General features: G+C 43.4%; 1 protein-coding gene across 2 annotated transcripts in view; it reads left to right on the top strand.

Annotated features, from left to right (window-relative positions):
- Positions 1–302: 302 nt before the first annotated feature.
- tbl1xr1a (TBL1X/Y related 1a) overlaps positions 303–20,767 on the top strand; it is a 118,686-nt gene continuing 98,221 nt past the window's right edge. For both annotated transcript variants that reach the window (XM_090235791.1, XM_090235788.1), the window contains exon 1: positions 303–527. The gene's annotated coding sequence lies outside the window, so the exon portion shown is untranslated. The remainder of the gene's footprint in view (positions 528–20,767) is intronic.

Genomic DNA, 20,767 nt, shown 5'->3' with positions numbered 1-20,767 from the left:
ACAGTAACCTCCATTCCTCCCATTCCTTCTCTCTTTTGGCTTCCTACGCTACCACATAAAAAATGTCAGTACTCTAATTCTGCACTCTCCCAAATGAACAGGAAGACTCGGCACACCACTTTCCTCCTCTTGTGGCTCAGTGGTTGCTAATGCTGAGTCCTAATATTCATATTCCACACCGTATACTGAGCATTTTCCAGATAACAAAATAAGTACTGACACTTAATGGTCTCAGCAGGCTTCTGTAATCATGACACAAAATGCTTCATGATTTATTAGCTTGAGTTGCAAGAAGCCAGTGTACACCCCACACTAGTCAGCGGGTGGTGGAGATGCATTTCAGCATGTCATGGCAGCCCTGTGGTGAGAGGGTATTTATAGCTGACATTGCTACTGAACACTGGGCGTTACAGAAGGACACGGCAACATAACAACAATGCCATTAAACCTCAAAGAAACAGTCTGACCAGTTTGGCCCTGCAGCATGGAGGAGGCAGACAGTCAGAGATAGAGAGAGGGGGATAGTGGTAAGCAATCTGTAAACTCTCTCTCACTTCCTTGTCTTTTATCTATTCTTGTTTAGGTTTTACGTCCCTTTGGCCTGTCCTTCTATATGATCATCCCTGTGCAGACCCTCTTCTTCACAAACAAACAGCAGATCTGATGGATGCACAGGGAGGTTCTGGGTTGAGTAGTTTTCATAATTTAATGAATAACTTTCCTCCCCCAGAGTGTCTCTGCTTTGCCGTATACTACACAGCTTTATATCTACAGCCTAGGCTGTCCCCGAAGGCTAGCTGCCCTTTATGCTTCTATGCAGCTCACGGTTGTAACCTCAGTGGCTTAAAGTGGCTTGAATCGGATATCTCTCTGTGAGCAGTGCCATACAGTACTACACTGAACAAAATATAAACGCAACATGTGAAGTGTTGGACCCATGTTTCATGAGCTGAAATTAAAAAATACAAGATTATTACGCTCAAAATGTTGTGTACAAATTTGCTTACATCCCTATTGGTGAGCATTTCTCCTATGCCAAGATAATCAATCCATCCGACAGTTGTGGCATATCAAAAATCTGATTCAACAGCATGATCATTACACCACAAATGTCTTGTTTTTTTTTTACCCCAATTGGTAGTTACAGTCTTGTCCCATCGCTGCAACTCCTGTACGGACTCAGCAAATGTCAAGAGCCATCCGTCCTCTGAAACACAACCCCACATTGCTTCTTGACTTACTGCTCACTTTTTCCCCGAAGCTATGGTGGAAACACCATAAAACTGGAGACCATGTCAGTGTGCATGTGCCCTGCCTGCCACAGGAGTCGCTAGAATGCGATGGGACAAGGACATCCCGGCCAGCCAAACGACACTGGGCCAATTGTGCGTCCCCTCATGTGTTTCCCGGTCGTTGCTGGCTGCGACACAGCCTGGGATCGAACCCAGGTCTGTAGTGATGCCGCAAGCACTGCACAGTGCCTTAGACCACTGCGCCACTCGGGAGGCCCCCTGATGTCTCAACATTTGAGGGAGCATGCAATGCCAGAGAATTTAATGTTAATTTCTCTACTGCCTCCAACGTCGTTTTAAAGAATTTGGCAGGATGTCCAACTGGTCTCACAACCGCAGACCACGTCACAACCACGTCACACGCCAGCCCATGACCTCCACATCCGGCTTCTTCACCTGCGGGATCGTCTGAGACCAGCCGCCTGGACAGCTAATGAAACAGAAGTATTTCTGTCTGTAATAAAGCCCTTTTGTGGGGAAAAACTAATTCTGATTGGCTGGGCCTGGCTCCCCAGTGGGTGGGCATGGCTTCTAAGTGGTTGGGCCTATGCCCTCCCAGGCTCACACATGGCTGCTCCCCTGCCCAGTCATGTGAAATCCGTAGATTAGGGCCTAATTCATTAATTTAAATTGACGGATTACCTTATATGAACTGTAACTCAGTAAAATCTTATATTCAGTATTATTTTTGTTCAGTATACATGTACTTGTTTGAGTTGTTTTCATCATTCAGTAATAATCAAAATAGAGTCTGCGTCACCTATGTGCAGATTAGGGGATTGTGTAAGAGTTATTACCATAGTGAAGTGGCAGGACAGCCATGGGTCCACTCCACCCCTCAGAAAGGAATAGGCTATTTTCGTTGTCAACATTACCCTTGGGAATTACCCACATTTAAAGGACCTCTCTCAGATGGAAATATTTGGTGCGTAAATGTAATTTGTACGAAAGTACTTCCCTGAGAGATTCAGCTGGAGGGAGAGGGGCTCTTGACAATCAAAGCAGCAATCGAAGGTAATGTTTAGAGAAGGAAATGGTGGGATTAGTCGTGTGTTGAGTGCAGGGTTGTTGGTAACTGCCTGGCAGATTTATTCTAGACTAGCTTCATCTCTCCATAATGGGTAATAAACGAGTGACACAAATAAAATGTTGGAGCAGTGTAATTAAAGGCCTGATGGAGGTGAGACAGATAGTGAGAGAGTAATTACTGGCCCCATGCTGGAGGGATTTGTTTATTTCAATGATCTGTCATGATGCCTACTTAAGGTTGTAATAAACATGACTTAGAGCTTGACATAACATGTGATGATAGATTATAACATCATATCACCACATTGCCAGTAGCCCTCAATATAAAGACCTAGCAGTGTTATAGCAACATGGCAGGCAGCTTATATCATTTAGTGTCATGCATAACACTCCTCATCTGTAATAACCAGTTATTGACATTATTTTAATAAAACTATGCCAATGATTGATATTATTTCATTTCATTCCACTTTTTAAAGTCTTTACAGTACCCACAGTGTGTGAGCAGGCGTCAGTGCAGCCTCCTTCTCCCACAGTTTTAGTAGATGTCTGCTAATCGACCAGAGCAGAAAAGCCCCAGCGATAATAGTAGGATCAATAGCACTGACTGTTCTTTTATCATAGCTAGAGTATGGCCTGGATCTGTCACATGCTATTATGTCAATGTTCACTCCACACATTCATTCTCACATAGAGTATATGCATGTTCACACACACGCACATACGCGTGCACACACACACACACACACACACACACACACACACACACACACACACACACACACACACACACACACACACATTCACACACCAGGCACCGTTTCATACTTCTCGTACAAACTCTATGGGATTAGTCACACTAGTTTGTCCAAGCTAAGTGTTTTACATTGATTTCAAATGTTTATGACTGCTTATAACATGCTATAATGCACTATAATCCACTACTTAGTTCACCATAAGCACTAAAATGCACTCATAATGCATCATAACCAAACACAGTTTGGGAAAACACCATGTTCATATAATTTTTTTAAGTCAACACAAAAATAACTATTTTGTAAAGAATTGCAAAATACAAGTATATTGGATGAAGATTTAGAGAGCAGTAAATTGTTCAGGGTTTGGCTTGAGTAGGCAGCTCTCTTCTTCATCCTGCACTGACATTTTTCTTCATCTCAGAACTTGGCAGAGTTCCTCCAGCATCATATTTTATTCATCCAATATCATAATGTTATTTTCCTCACCTTGCAGATGGCTTAAATGTTCCTGCATATCACTGTCCTAAAACGTCCATTGGCTTACCTCCATTTAAGCTTGAGATCGTGCCATCGTTGATTTCCTAGTGCCATTTATTGCTGTCAGCATCTTAGGGTTCTCAGAAACTGGAAAGCTATATTCCAGAAGCAATCTACTGGCCTCTGAGGTCCCGAGGGCTGAATGCTGCAGGAAACTAGCTGGATTTATTTTCACATACTTTGTACTGAACATCTAACTGCATAATGAATGCACCATATTTCACTGCTCTGTGAATCAATGGGAATTTTACCTAGGTTTCATCATGATAAATACGTCAAGCAGATGGACAGTGTGTAAAATACCAGAGTATTCATTAGCAAGTCCAAGTGTGACTTAGAATGTCCAGAGCAACAGCAGAGTGATAATGTAATGAAACAGTCCTTTTTCACACCGTCTGACTGTCCGCTCCTGTAACTGATCAACCATGGTGAGAAAAGCCACCATATAAAAAATAACATCTGAGGACATTTCTTATCTCTTTGTTGCCCTTTTATTTGTCCTCAACAAAAGCACAAATTATACAAGCATCTTTGAGCCAATGGGTATTCAATCCCAGTATAACGCTTGTATACTGTATATATATATACAGTGGTCATCTTCCCACTCCAGTGTTGCCTGTGTAGCCAGAGAGCACTGAGTGCAGTTGTGTGCTCTTGATGAATGACGTGGGGCTATTTTCACCTTCTGTCCTGCTCTCTGAACCTGAAAATGGTGAGTGACTTCTGGAAACATTGCTTCTGACTGGCCCGACTAGTCGGGGGATGGGCGGGGGCTGTTCTAAAGGGAATTAGTAGAGGTCTACGCCAACATGTTATGTCTACCACCATGCTCTTGGCCCTGGGCCATTTTTAGAGTAATTAAGATCCAGTCAACTTAAAAGGGTGCTGTAGTCTGGAGGTCTGACAGCAGCTATATTGTAGACTGCTATGCCATGGTTGTCCGCTGTAGCCACTGAGTTAGAAGAAGGACAGCAGGCAGTACAGCAGGCCAATGAAAGGGAGCCCTGAGCACTGGAGCAGACAGACAGAGGCGGTTGTGTAATCCACTAAAGCTAAGGCTAAAAATAATCGGTGATAACAGATGCAGCAAAGTTCCTCTCGGTCCAGTTATCATGCAGTGTAAATTCTCTGAATGACTTTGTAGAGACACTCTGTTTCATTGCTCCAGGGATGCCATCAGAGAGCGAGAGAGCTTACCTGAACCAGCTGTAAATAGTGCACTGTGGCTCTGAATTATAGCCTTAAAGCCCATGTCCTGTGGTCATATTTTGCTCCCGGGTGTGTTGTCCTCTCCGGTGACAATCAGGTGATTCTGTAGTCATCACTGGTCAACAGTCAAAAGTCTAACTGGGTGCAAGGGGTAGACCACCTTCTGTGTTGTTGATGAAAGCTATTTAACTGAAATATACCCTTAAGATCCCTTTTTCAGGGTTAGTGCTATCTGGGGTCCTTGGGACGTTACTACCTTTACCCTAACCTTAACCATACTATAACCCTTGCATTACCCTAACCCTAGCCCTTACATAACCATTTTAATTTAATGTTTTAGAACTCTGCCTGTAATGTTGACTTGCTTTGCTGTTGCGAATGTTTCCTAGCAACACCAGTCGCTGTAATGTGCACCATTTAGCAGCATATTCTGCAATGCACTATTGATTGCAATTTTATGTAAACCAAGAGACATCCTCATATTAACCGTAGCATTAATCCAGACAGTGCAGCCATCTATCAGTGGGGAAATTGTAGCAGAGAGAGAGAGAGAGAGAGAGAGAGAGAGAGAGAGAGAGAGAGAGAGAGAGAGAGAGAGAGAGAGAGAGCAATCAGCTGCATTGTAATGGCAGATTAGGCCCCATAAATTTGCTCTCTTATCTGCAGTGCTCCTGGTCGACTTTTGCCTGTTTCCAATGCTCTATAAATAGCCTTGCTGAGCACACAGCTCAGCTCAACTCTGCTGCTGACACCACCAGGGACACACAGGCTCTTTGAGCTCTCTTTCTCTTTCTTTCTCTCTCCTCCTCCTCCACTCTCATTTACAATAAATCCAGAATGTCAGCCAAGGCTTTCATCCCCACTCAGTAAAAAAAAGAAACTGTTATGATAGCGGCACTACATTGTACACTATGAGATCAGGATATCAGATAGCACTCTGTATTTTATATTTGAGATTCTTCAAATAGCCACCTTTTGCCTTGATGACAGCTTTGCACACTCTTGGCATTCTCTCAACCAGCTTCACCTGGAATGCTTTCCCAACAGTTTTAAAAGAGTTCCCACATATGCTAAGCACTCGTTGGCTGCTTTTCCTTCACTCTGCAGGCCAACTCATCCCAAACCATCTTAATTTGGTTAAGGTCGGGGGATTGTGGAGGTCAGCAAAGCTGACATCAATGCAAGGGTGGCTGTTTGAATGTACAGAATCTCAAATATAAAATACATGTTGATTTGTTAAACACTTTTTTGGTTACTACATGATTCCATGTGTGCTATTTCATAGTTCTGATGTCTTCACTATTATTCTACAATGTTGAAAATGTTAAAAATCCTTGAATGAGTAGGTGTTCTTAAACTTTTGACCGGTAGTGTACCTCACATGAATATAACATGAAAACAACTATGTCAAAATAATTCCAATAATCCGTTCATGTCCATCTGTCTTCAAGCCACTATTAAGGTACTGTCTAATGTACAGTATCGGCGTGAATCCAATGCTAAATAATTGTTTCATCGTGATTATATTCCTAATCCAAGGTAAAGACTAAGGCGGATCTTATTCTTTACTTTTACACTAAACATTCAGTAGGGTTCCTCTGAGTTAACAGCACAAAACAACAAGGTATCTTGGCCAGGTTTTGGGTAACAGAGGGAGCTGGAGTCTGAGCTTGCCAAGTAGGACTATAACTTAATTTACCAAATACATTTTTTCAGTAGGTCAACCCTATTGGATGCCAATCTTCAAGATCAAATCATATTAATCCAGTTAGTCAGTATCCTACAATGTTTCCATGGTAGTGTGGTTTTGGATATCCATTAGGGAAGGGGTAAAAGAGTGATGTTGAGGTATTCAATGCATTTAGGTCAGTGTGTGGAATAATTATAAGGACTCAACTGCATAGGAATTTTCCGTTTTGGGGATTAGTCTCTGTCTGTCTGTCTGTCTGTCTGTCTGTCTGTCTGTCTGTCTGTCTGTCTGTCTGTCTGTCTGTCTGTCTGTCTGTCTGTCTGTCTGTCTGTCTGTCTGTCTGTCTGTCTGTCTGTCTGTCTGTCTGTCTGTCTGAGCTGTGTTTTGTCCCATCCTTACAAACAGGCTAGGTTTGTAGCAGTTTACATTTCTGGCGTGGCACCACTAGGCTCTCAGACAGCAGTCTGTTTTGTGGGTTTAATCAGAGAAACTTGCCATAGATGGTGGGTTAGAGAGGATCACTGTTGACATGTGACAGGGTGCAGTGATCTGTCCCTTCATTCCCCCAGGGCAGGGAGCTTCTGTTCCCATAGAAACATTGGAATAAATCTGAACTAAGGAGCACCACGGGAACCAGGTGTGTCTGTCAACTTTGTTCTCCTCAAAATGTAACGGGCAATATTCAAATGGAGCTATTCAAAAAAGTCAGTGCTGTACTAGGGGCTTATATGGAAGTACACTATACTTCAAGATGGAATTTTCGATTAGATAGTGATTCATTTCTGTCATGCCAAGGTCTGGATTCATTTTGGAGCACATTATGTAAATCCTTGTGATGTTATATTTCAAATCTCTGGCCATTTTTGTTCATATTGCATATATCATTCTTTCACCAGGCAGCGACTATGAGGGGTTTCTGAAATATGTTGAGAATTAAACTTTGTCCTTGATGCATGATTGATGCTCTCCTCATTCCAAAAATACCCAGTTGTATGCACTGGCTGGGTCTCTCAGTCTATTGTGGATGGCTGTCATGACGGTTCAAATGTGTAAATGTCGATTAAGGCATCTCTGCTCAGCAGAATACATACCCATGTGTAGAACCACATATGATTGTATGTAGTCAATTAGTATGAGAGTTATAACCAACCTTTTATATGTTTTTAAAGGGTGGATAAGTATTATGGCTTGAATCGAATAGCTTTCAATAATGGGTATTGAACTTATTTGAACCCTTTTCAAGGCAGTTTTTAAAGGACTAAGGGAGCTTAATAAACCAAATTAGAAACCTCTTAGAATGCTGTTATTAAATGTGCTAATGCTTGGTGTACAGGCCTAGAAGTTTTGTTTAAATTCATCAATTATTTGGATTTGTAACTTTCTCACTCATCATTATTCACAATTCATTCAGGATTATCCGTAATCATGGCAGCATCCACATTAATATAGAAGTGTTTAGAAACATATTCTATTCTTATTTACAATAAAAGTGACTCCAAAATGACACAATAAATGATTTACCGTTTACTTCTATTAGGCACAAAATAACCTGAAACACAACCCAAACAAACCTCTAAGGCCTCCAACAAGTTTGTACACTCACAAGCTTAATGTCATCATTGCGGGCTAGGAAAATGGGACCAAATACTTCTGTTACTTTGATACAGATATACACTATATATACAAAAGTATGTGGACACCCCTTCAAATTAGTGGATTTGGCTATTTCAGCCACACCCGTTGCTGACAGGTGATTAAAATTACCTGTCTGGGTTTGGCAGATGCCAGGAGAATGCTAGCTGGCCAAATTCATATTGGCAACTGTAAAGTTTGGTGGAGGAGGAATAATGATCTGGGGCTGTTTTTCATCGTTCGGGCTTGGCCCCTTAGTTCCAGTGAAGGGAAATCTTAACGCTACATCATACAATGACATTCTAGGCAATTCTGTGCTGCCAACTTTGTGGCAACAGTTTGGTGAAGGCCCTTTCCTGTTTCAGCATTACAATGACTCTGTGCACGAAGCGAGGTCCATACAGAAATTTGGGATCGGTGTGGAAGAACTTGACTGGCCTACACAGAACCCTGACCTTAAACCCATCGAACACCTTTGGAAAAATGGGAACGGCAACTGCGAGCCGGGCCTAATCGCCCAAAATCAGTGCCGGACCTCACTAATGCTCTTGTGGCTGAATGGAAGCAAGTCCCCGCAGCAATGTTGCAACATCTAGTGGAAAGCCTTCCCAGAAGACTGGGGGATGTTATAGCAACAAAGGGGGGGATGAAATCCATATTAACTCCCATGATTTTTTAATGAGATGTTCGGTGTCCACATACTTTGGTCATGTAATGTAAGTGAATTTTTCCTGATACTTTTAAAAATCAAATCAAATCAAATCAAATCAAATTTTATTTGTCACATACACATGGTTAGCAGATGTTAATGCGAGTGTAGCGAAATGCTTGTGCTTCTAGTTCCGACAATGCAGTAATAACCAACAAGTAATCTAACTAACAATTCCAAAACTACTGTTTTGTACACAGTGTAAGGGGATAAAGAATATGTACATAAGGATATATGAATGAGTGATGGTACAGAGCAGCATAGGCAAGATACAGTAGATGGTATCGAGTACAGTATATACATATGTGATGAGTATGTAAACAAAGTGGCATAGTTAAAGTGGCTAGTGATACATGTATTACATAAGGATACAGTCGATGATATAGAGTACAGTATATACGTATGCATATGAGATGAATAATGTAGGGTAAGTAACATTATATAAGGTAGCATTGTTTAAAGTGGCTAGTGATATATTTACATCATTTCCCATCAATTCCCATTATTAAAGTGGCTGGAGTTGAGTCAGTGTCAGTGTGTTGGCAGCAGCCACTCAATGTTAGTGGTGGCTGTTTAACAGTCTGATGGCCTTGAGATAGAAGCTGTTTTTCAGTCTCTCGGTCCCAGCTTTGATGCACCTGTACTGACCTCGCCTTCTGGATGATAGCGGGGTGAACAGGCAGTGGCTCGGGTGGTTGATGTCCTTGATGATCTTTATGGCCTTCCTGTGACATCGGGTGGTGTAGGTGTCCTGGAGGGCAGGTAGTTTGCCCCCGGTGATGCGTTGTGTAGACCTCACCACCCTCTGGAGAGCCTAACGGTTGAGGGCGGAGCAGTTGCCGTACCAGGCGGTGATACAGCCCGCCAGGATGCTCTCGATTGTGCATCTGTAGAAGTTTGTGAGTGCTTTTGGTGACAAGCCAAATTTCTTCAGCCTCCTGAGGTTGAAGAGGCGCTGCTGCGCCTTCTTCACAATGCTGTCTGTGTGAGTGGACCAATTCAGTTTGTCTGTGATGTGTATGCCGAGGAACTTAAAACTTGCTACCCTCTCCACTACTGTTCCATCGATGTGGATAGGGGGGTGTTCCCTCTGCTGTTTCCTGAAGTCCACAATCATCTCCTTAGTTTTGTTGACGTTGAGTGTGAGGTTATTTTCCAGACACCACACTCCGAGGGCCCTCACCTCCTCCCTGTAGGCCGTCTCGTCGTTGTTGGTAATCAAGCCTACCACTGTCGTGTCGTCCGCAAACTTGATGATTGAGTTGGAGGCGTGCGTGGCCACGCAGTCGTGGGTGAACAGGGAGTACAGGAGAGGGCTCAGAACGCACCCTTGTGGGGCCCCAGTGTTGAGGATCAGCGGGGAGGAGATGTTGTTGCCTACCCTCACCACCTGGGGGCGGCCCGTCAGGAAGTCCAGTACCCAGTTGCACAGGGCGGGGTCGAGACCCAGGGTCTCGAGCTTGATGACGAGCTTGGAGGGTACTATGGTGTTGAATGCCGAGCTGTAGTCAATGAACAGCATTCTCACATAGGTATTCCTCTTGTCCAGATGGGTTAGGGCGGTGTGCAGTGTGGTTGAGATTGCATCGTCTGTGGACCTATATAGGGGACCAAAACAAATAATAATAGGGGACTATGTACAAAAAGTGCTGCAATTTCTAAACAGTTCACCTGATATGGTTGAAAATACCCTCAAACTAAAGCTGACAGTCTGCACTTTAGCCTCGTAATGATTGTACAACAACAACAAAATTCACTGTCCCAATGAACTGTCCCAGTTCAAGCCCTGCTAAGGATGACACAGTATTTTTTATCCAGCACCTGGGCACCCAGAATCCCAGGTCCCAAATGGTCGCACGCGCCCGAGCTGGGACACCCATCCCAGCCCAGCCCAAAATTTCCGCTCGCGGAAGTTTAAATTGGAATCGTAGCTTACCTCGGGCCCTCTATGTTCATCATGGCTTGCTGGGTCAACAGGTAGAGTGTTAGCCTAAACAGCCATGAAGACCGTTTCAAGCCCTGCTAAGGACGGCCCAGTATTTTTCATCAAGGACATGGGAACCAAAAATCCCCAGTCCCAAATGACCGGATGCAACCGAGCTGAGACGCCCAGCTCAAAATGGCCCACAGCCCGAGAAACTGACCGACCTAGAGGTCACCTAAGGGATGGCTGTTTTTATGGGGTGAGAACCGTGTGTGTGAAGGACCCAGCACCTTCAAAATAGTCTGTTTCCTAATATCTGCACACGGGTAACATAACCTGATCCCCCTCAAGAGTCTAGGCCATGGATCTCTAGTTGTCGAAAAGCAGGTTTCTGAAATCGCATCGGTACCTGTCTGGTCGACCTGGAACAGAGTGGGGCTACTACGAGGTGCAAACTTGCCATAAGCCCTGGCACCCGCTGGGCCTAGGTGTTTCCCCGTCATCGGGGATCAAATCCCACAACCCTCAAGTATGTAACCTGAAGAAATTTGGCTTGGCACCTAAAACCCTCACAACTTTTACAGATGCACAATTGAGAGCATCCTGTTGGACTGTATCACCGCCTGGTACGGCAACTGCACAGCCCGCAACCGCAGGGCTCTACAGAGACTGGTGCGGTCTGCTCAACGCATCATCGGGGGCAAACTACCTGCCCTCCAGGACACCTACAGCACCCGATGTCACAGCAAGGCCAAAAAGATAATCAAGGACAACAACCACCCGAGCCACTTCTTGTTCACTCCACTGTCATCCAGAAGGCGAGGTCAGTAGAGGTGCATCAAAGCTGGGACTGAGAGACTGAATAACAGCTTCTATCTCAAGGCCATCAGACTGTTAAATAGCCATCACTAGCACATTAGAGGCCGCTGCCTACATACATAGACATGAAATCACCCGTCACTTTAATAATGGAACACTAGTCACTTTAATAATGTTTACATATTTTGCATTACTCATCTATATTCTGTATTCTATTATATTCTACTGTATCTTAGTCTATGCCGCTCTGACATTGCTCGTCCATATATTTATATATTCTTAACTCCATTCCTTTACTTAGATTTGTGTGTATTGTGTGTAATGTTGTGAAATTGTTAGATATTACTGCACTGTCGGAGCTAGAAACACAAGCATTTCACTGCAGCTGCAATAACATCTGCTAAACACATGTATGTGACCAAAGAAATTTGATTTAATTCGATTTTAACTGTTAGTAACTCAAAAACTAAAAGTGTATGGTCTGGACATTTCCATTTACTACAGGATTTTTTTCCCTGCTGTAGCAAACTGACTCAAATTAAGATCCTACATCTGTATAGTTGATGACAATAATTATTGTTGTATGTTCACACAAGATTCAGATTATTATAGGCTCCTATGTGGGGAGTTAGTTGTAACACACTACCCAAAACCTTATGTGGTATTTAGACACATTCACATTTAACTTCTTTACATAAAGTTTAGTGGTAAAACTAATGCCTTAGAAAAAATCATACTTTTGAATACTAATATAAAATAGACTATATATGTATGACATCTAAAATAAAAAATGGAAAAACCTTTCAATTTATTGTATTTTCATCCAAATATCAGTTTTAACATCATCATTTTTTTAAATTACGGTTAATTTTTATAATTGAAGACAGTGTTACTGGGTCATTGTAACATTTAACTTCCGCCACTTTGGGTTGAAATGTAAACGACTGGTATGTCCTAAAAACATAATTTCAGTGTGTAATGGTAGCTGAAATATGTATCTTGTTTGTATAAAAATATTATTATTCTAACTTAAATAATCTTTTCATAATAAGAAAAAGCCTAAAAGTGTTACTTTGTTCCCCGGTCTACCCTACTATGAATACAGAGGGGTATTTTGTGTCTACAGTTAGCCGCAAGCTGTATCCTAGATGTTAAAGATATGATTTATTAGATGAACACAGAAGGCAGACCTGCAGGACCCAGTGGAGATCCAGTATTGGGATTTATGCTGCTTCACGCCAACAATAGAGAGGAAAATCCATTCACAAATTCCCTTTGATTAGAAAGGGCAAGGGGAGAGAGAGAGTGCATTGGATGATTTGATATTTACAAAATGTTAGCACAAATGGTAGGGGGAACAGAGATTATCCTAATTTTGCTTATCAGAGGTACAGAAATCAATGGATACAAAATCACCATGTTCAAAGCCTTACGCCCGTAAGTGAGAACATAAAAACATATTAATCTACAGTAGTGTATTATTCTATTGTTCATTGACTCCAGACTAAGCCAGCAAAGCAATTTGAAAAATACTGTTCATAAGGTCTAACCAATGGATAAATGGAAAGCTGAATCTAATGTTGTAATGGGAAAGGAGGATATCTAGTCAGTTGTGCAACTGAATGCCTTCAACTGAAATGGGTCTTCCACATTTAACCCAACCCCACTGAATCAGAAATGTGTGGGGGGCTGCCTTAATTGACATTTAACAGTGGGGGTGGAATTACATATTTTTACATTGTCAGCTCAGGGATTTGATCCAGCATCCATTTGGTTACTGGCCCACTGCTCTAATCACTAGGCTACCTGCCGTCCCCTGGGTTTTTTGTGTTTTCAGCTCATACTATTTTCTTTAGACAAAAGCTATGAGATAATTGGATTTTCGGCATTCTGTTAGTCACAGATTCAACTGTGCCTTCATGTCACGCAACATTTCATGTTTTCCTAAGCAGCTTGATACTTTGATGGTATGATTTCAAATCACACTTGACCGACAACTGAATCTTCAACAATTATCTTAATTATGCCAAAATGAATTGCTATTTTAATCTGCCGTATTATCCAGAAAGGATGCTCAGAAAGGAAATGACATACAGTAGGAAAGCTGTATAAATCCACCTATTGCTACAGTATATCTTCTCCCTTCCCTTGACTTCTACCCGTGTTGTATGGGCATTCTGTTACACTTATTGATCTCTGGTGCATTTGGTATTGATTTCCTGCTTTGCTTTGCAGAAGCTGACAGAGTATGCATTGACCTCAACACCAAGGTCATCTCACAATCCTCCTCCTTGTGCTGCTCCTAAGGAGAGGAGTGCTGCCATTTTGACACACTGATGCACAGGAGGGCTTAAAGTGACACATCCCCACAGTGTTTACAGGTAGAAACTATCACAAGGTTCTAAATATAAAATACAGTGCCTTGCGAAAGTATTCGGCCCCCTTGAACTTTGCGACCTTTTGCCACATTTCAGGCTTCAAACATAAAGATATAAAACTGTATTTTTTTGTGAAGAATCAACAACAAGTGGGACACAATCATGAAGTGGAACGACATTTATTGGATATTTCAAACTTTTTTAACAAATCAAAAACTGAAAAATTGGGCGTGCAAAATTATTCAGCCCCTTTACTTTCAGTGCAGCAAACTCTCTCCAGAAGTTCAGTGAGGATCTCTGAATGATCCAATGTTGACCTAAATGACTAATGATGATAAATACAATCCACCTGTGTGTAATCAAGTCTCCGTATAAATGCACCTGCACTGTGATAGTCTCAGAGGTCCGTTGAAAGCGCAGAGAGCATCATGAAGAACAAGGAACACACCAGGCAGGTCCAAGATACTGTTTGAAGAAGTTTAAAGCCGGATTTGGATACAAAAATATTTCCCAAGCTTTAAACATCCCAAGGAGCACTGTGCAAGCGATAATATTGAAATGGAAGGAGTATCAGACCACTGCAAATCTACCAAGACCTGGCCGTCCCTCTAAACTTTCAGCTCATACAAGGAGAAGACTGATCAGAGATGTAGCCAAGAGGCCCATGATCACTCTGGATGAACTGCAGAGATCTACAGCTGAGGTGGGAGACTCTGTCCATAGGACAACAATCAGTCGTATATTGCACAAATCTGGCCTTTATGGAAGAGTGGCAAGAAGAAAGCCATTTCTTAAAGATATCCATAAAAAGTGTAGTTTAAAGTTTGCCACAAGCCACCTGGGAGACACACCAAACATGTGGAAGAAGGTGCTCTGGTCAGATGAAACCAAAATGGAACTTTTTGGCAACAATGCAAAACGTTATGTTTGGCGTAAAAGCAACACAGCTGAACACACCATCCCCACTGTCAAACATGGTGGTGGCAGCATCATGGTTTGGGCCTGCTTTTCTTCAGCAGGGACAGGGAAGATGGTTAAAATTGATGGGAAGATGGATGGAGCCAAATACAGGACCATTCTGGAAGAAAACCTGATGGAGTCTGCAAAAGACCTGAGACTGGGACGGAGATTTGTCTTCCAACAAGACAATGATCCAAAACATAAAGCAAAATCTACAATGGAATGGTTCAATAATAAACATATCCAGGTGTTAGAATGGCCAAGTCAAAGTCCAGACCTGAATCCAATCGAGAATCTGTGGAAAGAACTGAAAACTGCTGTTCACAAATGCTCTCCATCCAACCTCACTGAGCTCGAGCTGTTTTGCAAGGAGGAATGGGAAAAAATGTCAGTCTCTCGATGTGCAAAACTGATAGAGACATACCCCAAGCGACTTACAGCTGTAATCGCAGCAAAAGGTGGCGCTACAAAGTATTAACTTAAGGGGGCTGAATAATTTTGCACGCCCAATTTTTCAGTTTTTGATTTGTTAAAAAAGTTTGAAATATCCAATAAATGTCGTTCCACTTCATGATTGTGTCCCACTTGTTGTTGATTCTTCACAAAAAAATACAGTTTTATATCTTTATGTTTGAAGCCTGAAATGTGGCAAAAGGTCGCAAAGTTCAAGGGGGCCGAATACTTTCGCAAGGCACTGTAAGTAATATGTAGAAGTTAGGGTTAGGGTAATGGCTAGGGTCAGAGTTGAGTTGGGGTGTGGACATGAAGTTAAGGTTAGGGTTGGGGTTAGAGTTATGGCTAGGGATAGGGTTGAGCTGCGTTGTAGATCTTAAGCAAGAGCACAAGAGCACAAACCCAGCCCAGTCACGGACCAGGATCTCTTGCTCCCAGGCAGACTAAATAACTTTTTTGCCCGCTTTGAGGACAATACAGTGCCACTGACACGGCCTGCAACGAAAACAAGCGGTCTCTCCTTCACTGCAGCCGAGGTGAGTAAGACATTTAAACGTGTTAACCCTCGCAAGGCTGCAGGCCCAGATGGCATCCCCAGCCGCGCCCTCAGAGCATGCGCAGACCAGCTGGCCGGTGTGTTTACGGACATATTCAATCAATCCCTATACCAGTCTGCTGTTCCCACATGCTTCAAGAGGGCCACCATTGTTCCTGTTCCCAAGAAAGCTAAGGTAAGTGAGCTAAATGACTACCGCCCCGTAGCACTCACATCCGTCATCATGAAGTGCTTTGAGAGACTAGTCAAGGACCATATCACCTCCACCCTACCTGACACCCTAGACCCACTCCAATTTGCTTACCGCCCAAATAGGTCCACAGACGATGCAATCTCAACCACACTGCACACTGCCCTAACCCATCTGGACAAGAGGAATACCTATGTGAGAATGCTGTTCATCGACTACAGCTCGGCATTCAACACCATAGTACCCTCCAAGCTCGTCATCAAGCTCGAGACCCTGGGTCTCGACCCCGCCCTGTGCAACTGGGTACTGGACTTCCTGACGGGCCGCCCCCAGGTGGTGAGGGTAGGCAACAACATCTCCTCCCCGCTGATCCTCAACACTGGGGCCCCACAAGGTTGCGTTCTGAGCCCTCTCCTGTACTCCCTGTTCACCCACGACTGCGTGGCCACGCACGCCTCCAACTCAATCATCAAGTTTGCGGACGACACAACAGTGGTAGGCTTGATTACCAACAACGATGAGACGGCCTACAGGGAGGAGGTGAGGGCCCTCGGAGTGTGGTGTCAGGAAAACAACCTCACACTCAACGTCAACAAAACTAAGGAGATGATTGTGGACTTCAGGAAACAGCAGAGGGAACACCCCCCTATCCACATCGATGGAACAGTAGTGGAGAGGGTAGCAAGTTTTAAGTTCCTCGGCATACACATCACAGACAAACTGAATTGGTCCACTCACACAGACAGCATCGTGAAGAAGGCGCAGCAGCGCCTCTTCAACCTCAGGAGGCTGAAGAAATTCGGCTTGTCACCAAAAGCACTCACAAACTTCTACAGATGCACAATCGAGAGCATCCTGGCGGGCTGTATCACCGCCTGGTATGGCAACTGCACCGCCCTCAACCGTAAGGCTCTCCAGAGGGTAGTGAGGTCTGCACAACGCATCACCGGGGGCAAACTACCTGCCCTCCAGGACACCTACACCACCCGATGTCACAGGAAGGCCATAAAGATCATCAAGGACATCAACCACCCGAGCCACTGCCTGTTCACCCCGCTATCATCCAGAAGGCGAGGTCAGTACAGGTGCATCAAAGCTGGGACCGAGAGACTGAAAAACAGCTTCTATCTCAAGGCCATCAGACTGTTAAACAGCCACCACTAACACTGAGTGGCTGCTGCCAACACACTGACACTGACTCAACTCCAGCCACTTTAATAATGGGAATTGATGGGAAATGATGTAAATATATCACTAGCCACTTTAAACAATGCTACCTTATATAAATGTTACTTACCCTACATTATTCATCTCATATGCATACGTATATACTGTACTCTATATCATCGACGGTATCCTTATGTAATACATGTATCACTAGCCACTTTATACTATACTATGCCACTTTGTTTACATACTCATCTCATTTGTACATACTGTACCCGATACCATCTACTGTATCTTGCCTATGCTGCTCTGTACCATCACTCATTCATATATCCTTATGTACATATTCTTTATCCCCTACACTGTGTACAAGACAGTAGTTTTGGAATTGTTAGTTAGATTACTTGTTATTACTGCATTGTCGGAACTAGAAGCACAAGCATTTCGCTACACTCGCATTAACATCTGCTAACCATGTGTATGTGACAAATAAAAATTTGATTTGATTTGATTTGATTTGAACATCAATTGGAGTGCCATACCATGAGATCAGGATTATGTCAATAAGACGTTGACACTGATGTCAGTTGAAACAAACAATCTTTGCGTGTCTGTATACAGGTTTGGGTAGGTTAATGTAATCTGTTACAGTTACAAGTTACCTGTCCAAACTTGTAATCAGTAGCATCATTTTTGTATTAACCAAACTCAGTAACTCAGTAATCTGATTACACTACCGGTCAAAAGTTTTGGAACACCTACTCATTCAAGGGTTTTTCTTAATTTTTACTATTTTCTACATTGTAGAATAATAATGAAGACATCCAAACGATGAAATAACACATATGGAATCATGTAGTAACCAAAACAGTGTTAAACAAATCAAAATATATGTTATATTTGAGATTCTTCAAACAGCCTCCCTTTGCCTTGATGACAGTTTTGCACACTCTTTCAACCAGCTTCACCTGGAATGCTTTTCCAACAGTCTTGAAGGAGTTCCCATATATGCTGAGCACTTGTTAGCTGCTTTTCCTTAACTCTGCGGTCCGACTCATCCCAAACCATCTCAATTAGGTTGAGGTCGGGAGGCCAGGTAATCTGACACAGCACTCCATCACTCTCCTTATTGGTCAAATAGCCCTCACACAGCCTGGAGATGTGTTGAGTCATTGTCCTGTTGAAAAACAAATGATAGTCCCACAAAACAAAAACCAGATGGGATGGCGTATCGCTGCAGAATGCTGTGGTAGCCATGCTGGTTAAGTGTGCCTTGAATTCTAAATAAATTACAGACAGTGTCACCTGCAAAGCACCCCCACAACATAACACTTTCTCTTTCATGCTTTACAGTGGGAAATACACATGCGGAGATCATCCGTTCACCCACACCGTGTCTCACAAAGACACGGCGGTTGGAACCAAAAATCTCAGATTTGGACTCCAGACCAAATTTCTACCTGTCTAATGTCCATCGCTTGTGTTTCTTTGCCCAAACAAGTCTCTTTTTCTTGTTGGTGTCCTTTAGTAGTGGTTTCTTTGCAGCAATTCGACCATGAAGGCCTGATTCACGCAGTCTCCTCTGAACAGTTGATGTTGAGATGTGTCTGTTACTTGAACTCTGTGAAGCATTTATTTGGGCTGCAATTTCTGAGGCTGGTAACTCTAATGAACTTATCCTCTGCAGCAGAGGTAACTCTGGGTCTTCCATTCCTGTGGCGATCCTCATGAGAGTCAGTTTCATCATAGCGCTTGATGGTTTTTGTGACTGCACTTGAAGAAACGTTCAAAGTTCTTGAAATTGTACGTATTGTCTGACCTCCATGTCTTAAAGTAATGGTGGATTGTCATTTCCGTTTGTTCATATGAACTGTTCTTGCCATAATATGGACTTGGTCTTTTACCAAAGAGGGCTATCTTCTTTTTTTGGTTACTACATGATTCCAAATGTGTTATTTCATAGTTCATAGTTCTACAATGTATAAAATAGTTAAAATGAAGAAAAACCCTTGAATGAGTACGTGTTGTAAAACTTTTGACCGTTAATGTACATTCAGTTACTTGTAGATTACTTTCCCCTTAAGAGGCATTAGAAGAAGGCAATGAGAGCACCAGCTGTACTGGAAGACTGTGTGATCAAGCTCTCCGCAGCTGACGTTAGTAAGACCTTTAGACAGGTCAACATTCACAAGGCCGCAGGGCCAGACGGATTACCAGGATGTGTACTGCGAGCATGCCCTGACCAACTAGCAAGTGTCTTCACTGACATTTTCAACCTCTCCCTGTCCGAGTCTGTAAAACCAGCAAGTTTTAAGTAGACCACCATAGTGCCTGTGCCCAAGAACACTAAGGTAACCTGCCTAAATGACTATCAACCCATAGCACTCACATCTGTAGCTATGAAGTGCTTTGAAATGCTGGTCATGGCACATATCAACATCATCATCCCAGAAACCCTTGACCCACTCCAATTTGCATACCGCCAACAGATCCACAGATGATGCAATCTCTATTGCACTCCACATTGCCCTTTCCCATCTGGACAAAAGGAAAACCTATATGAGAATGCCTTTCATTGACTACATCTCAGCCTTCAATACCATAGTGCCCTTAAATCTCATCAATATGCTAAGGACCCTGGGACTAAACACCTCTCTCTGCAGCTGGATCCTGGACTTCCTGAGGTGGTAAGGGTAGGTAACAACACATCCACCACACTGATCCTCAACACAGGGGCCCCTCAGGGGTGCATGCTCAGCCCCTTCCTGTAGTCCCTGTTCACTCATGACTGCATGGCCAGGCACGACTCCAACACCATCATTAAATTTGCAGATGACACAACAGTGGTAGGCCTGATCACCGACAACAACGAGACAGCCTATAGGGAGGAGGTCAGAGACCTGGCTGTGTGGTGCCAGGACAACAACCCTCTCCCTCAACGTGATCAAGGGAGATGATTGTGGACTACAGGAAAACGTCGACCAAGCACACCAAGACAGTGGGCACGACAAAACCTATTCCCCTTCAAGAGACTGAAAAGATTTGGCATGGGTCCTCAGATCCACAAAAGGCTCTACTGCTGCACCATCGAGAGCATCCGGACTGGTTGCATCACTGCCTGGTATGGCAACTGCTCGGGCTCCGACCGCAAGGCACTACAGAGAGTAGTGCGAACAGCCCAGTACATCACTGGGGCCAAGCAACCCGCCATCCAGGACCACTATACCAGGCGGTATCAGAGGAAGGCCCTAAAAATTGTCAAAGACTCCAGGCACCCTAGTCATAGACTGTTTTCTCTGCTACCGCACGGCAAGTAGTACCGGAGCGCCAAGAACATCTAGTCAAATGGCTACCCAGACTATTTGCATCACCCCCCCCCCCCCTCCACACCACTGCCGTTCTCTGTTGTCATCACTTTAATTACTCTACCTATATGTACAAACTACCTCAGCTAACCGGTGCCC

Source organism: Oncorhynchus mykiss, chromosome 5 (genome assembly GCF_057628025.1).
Source record: "Oncorhynchus mykiss isolate SJ-2025 chromosome 5, ASM5762802v1, whole genome shotgun sequence".
NCBI classification, from domain to species: domain Eukaryota; kingdom Metazoa; phylum Chordata; class Actinopteri; order Salmoniformes; family Salmonidae; genus Oncorhynchus; species Oncorhynchus mykiss.
The sequence above is the reverse complement of the archived record's forward strand: the minus strand, read 5'-3'. Positions and strand labels throughout refer to the sequence as shown.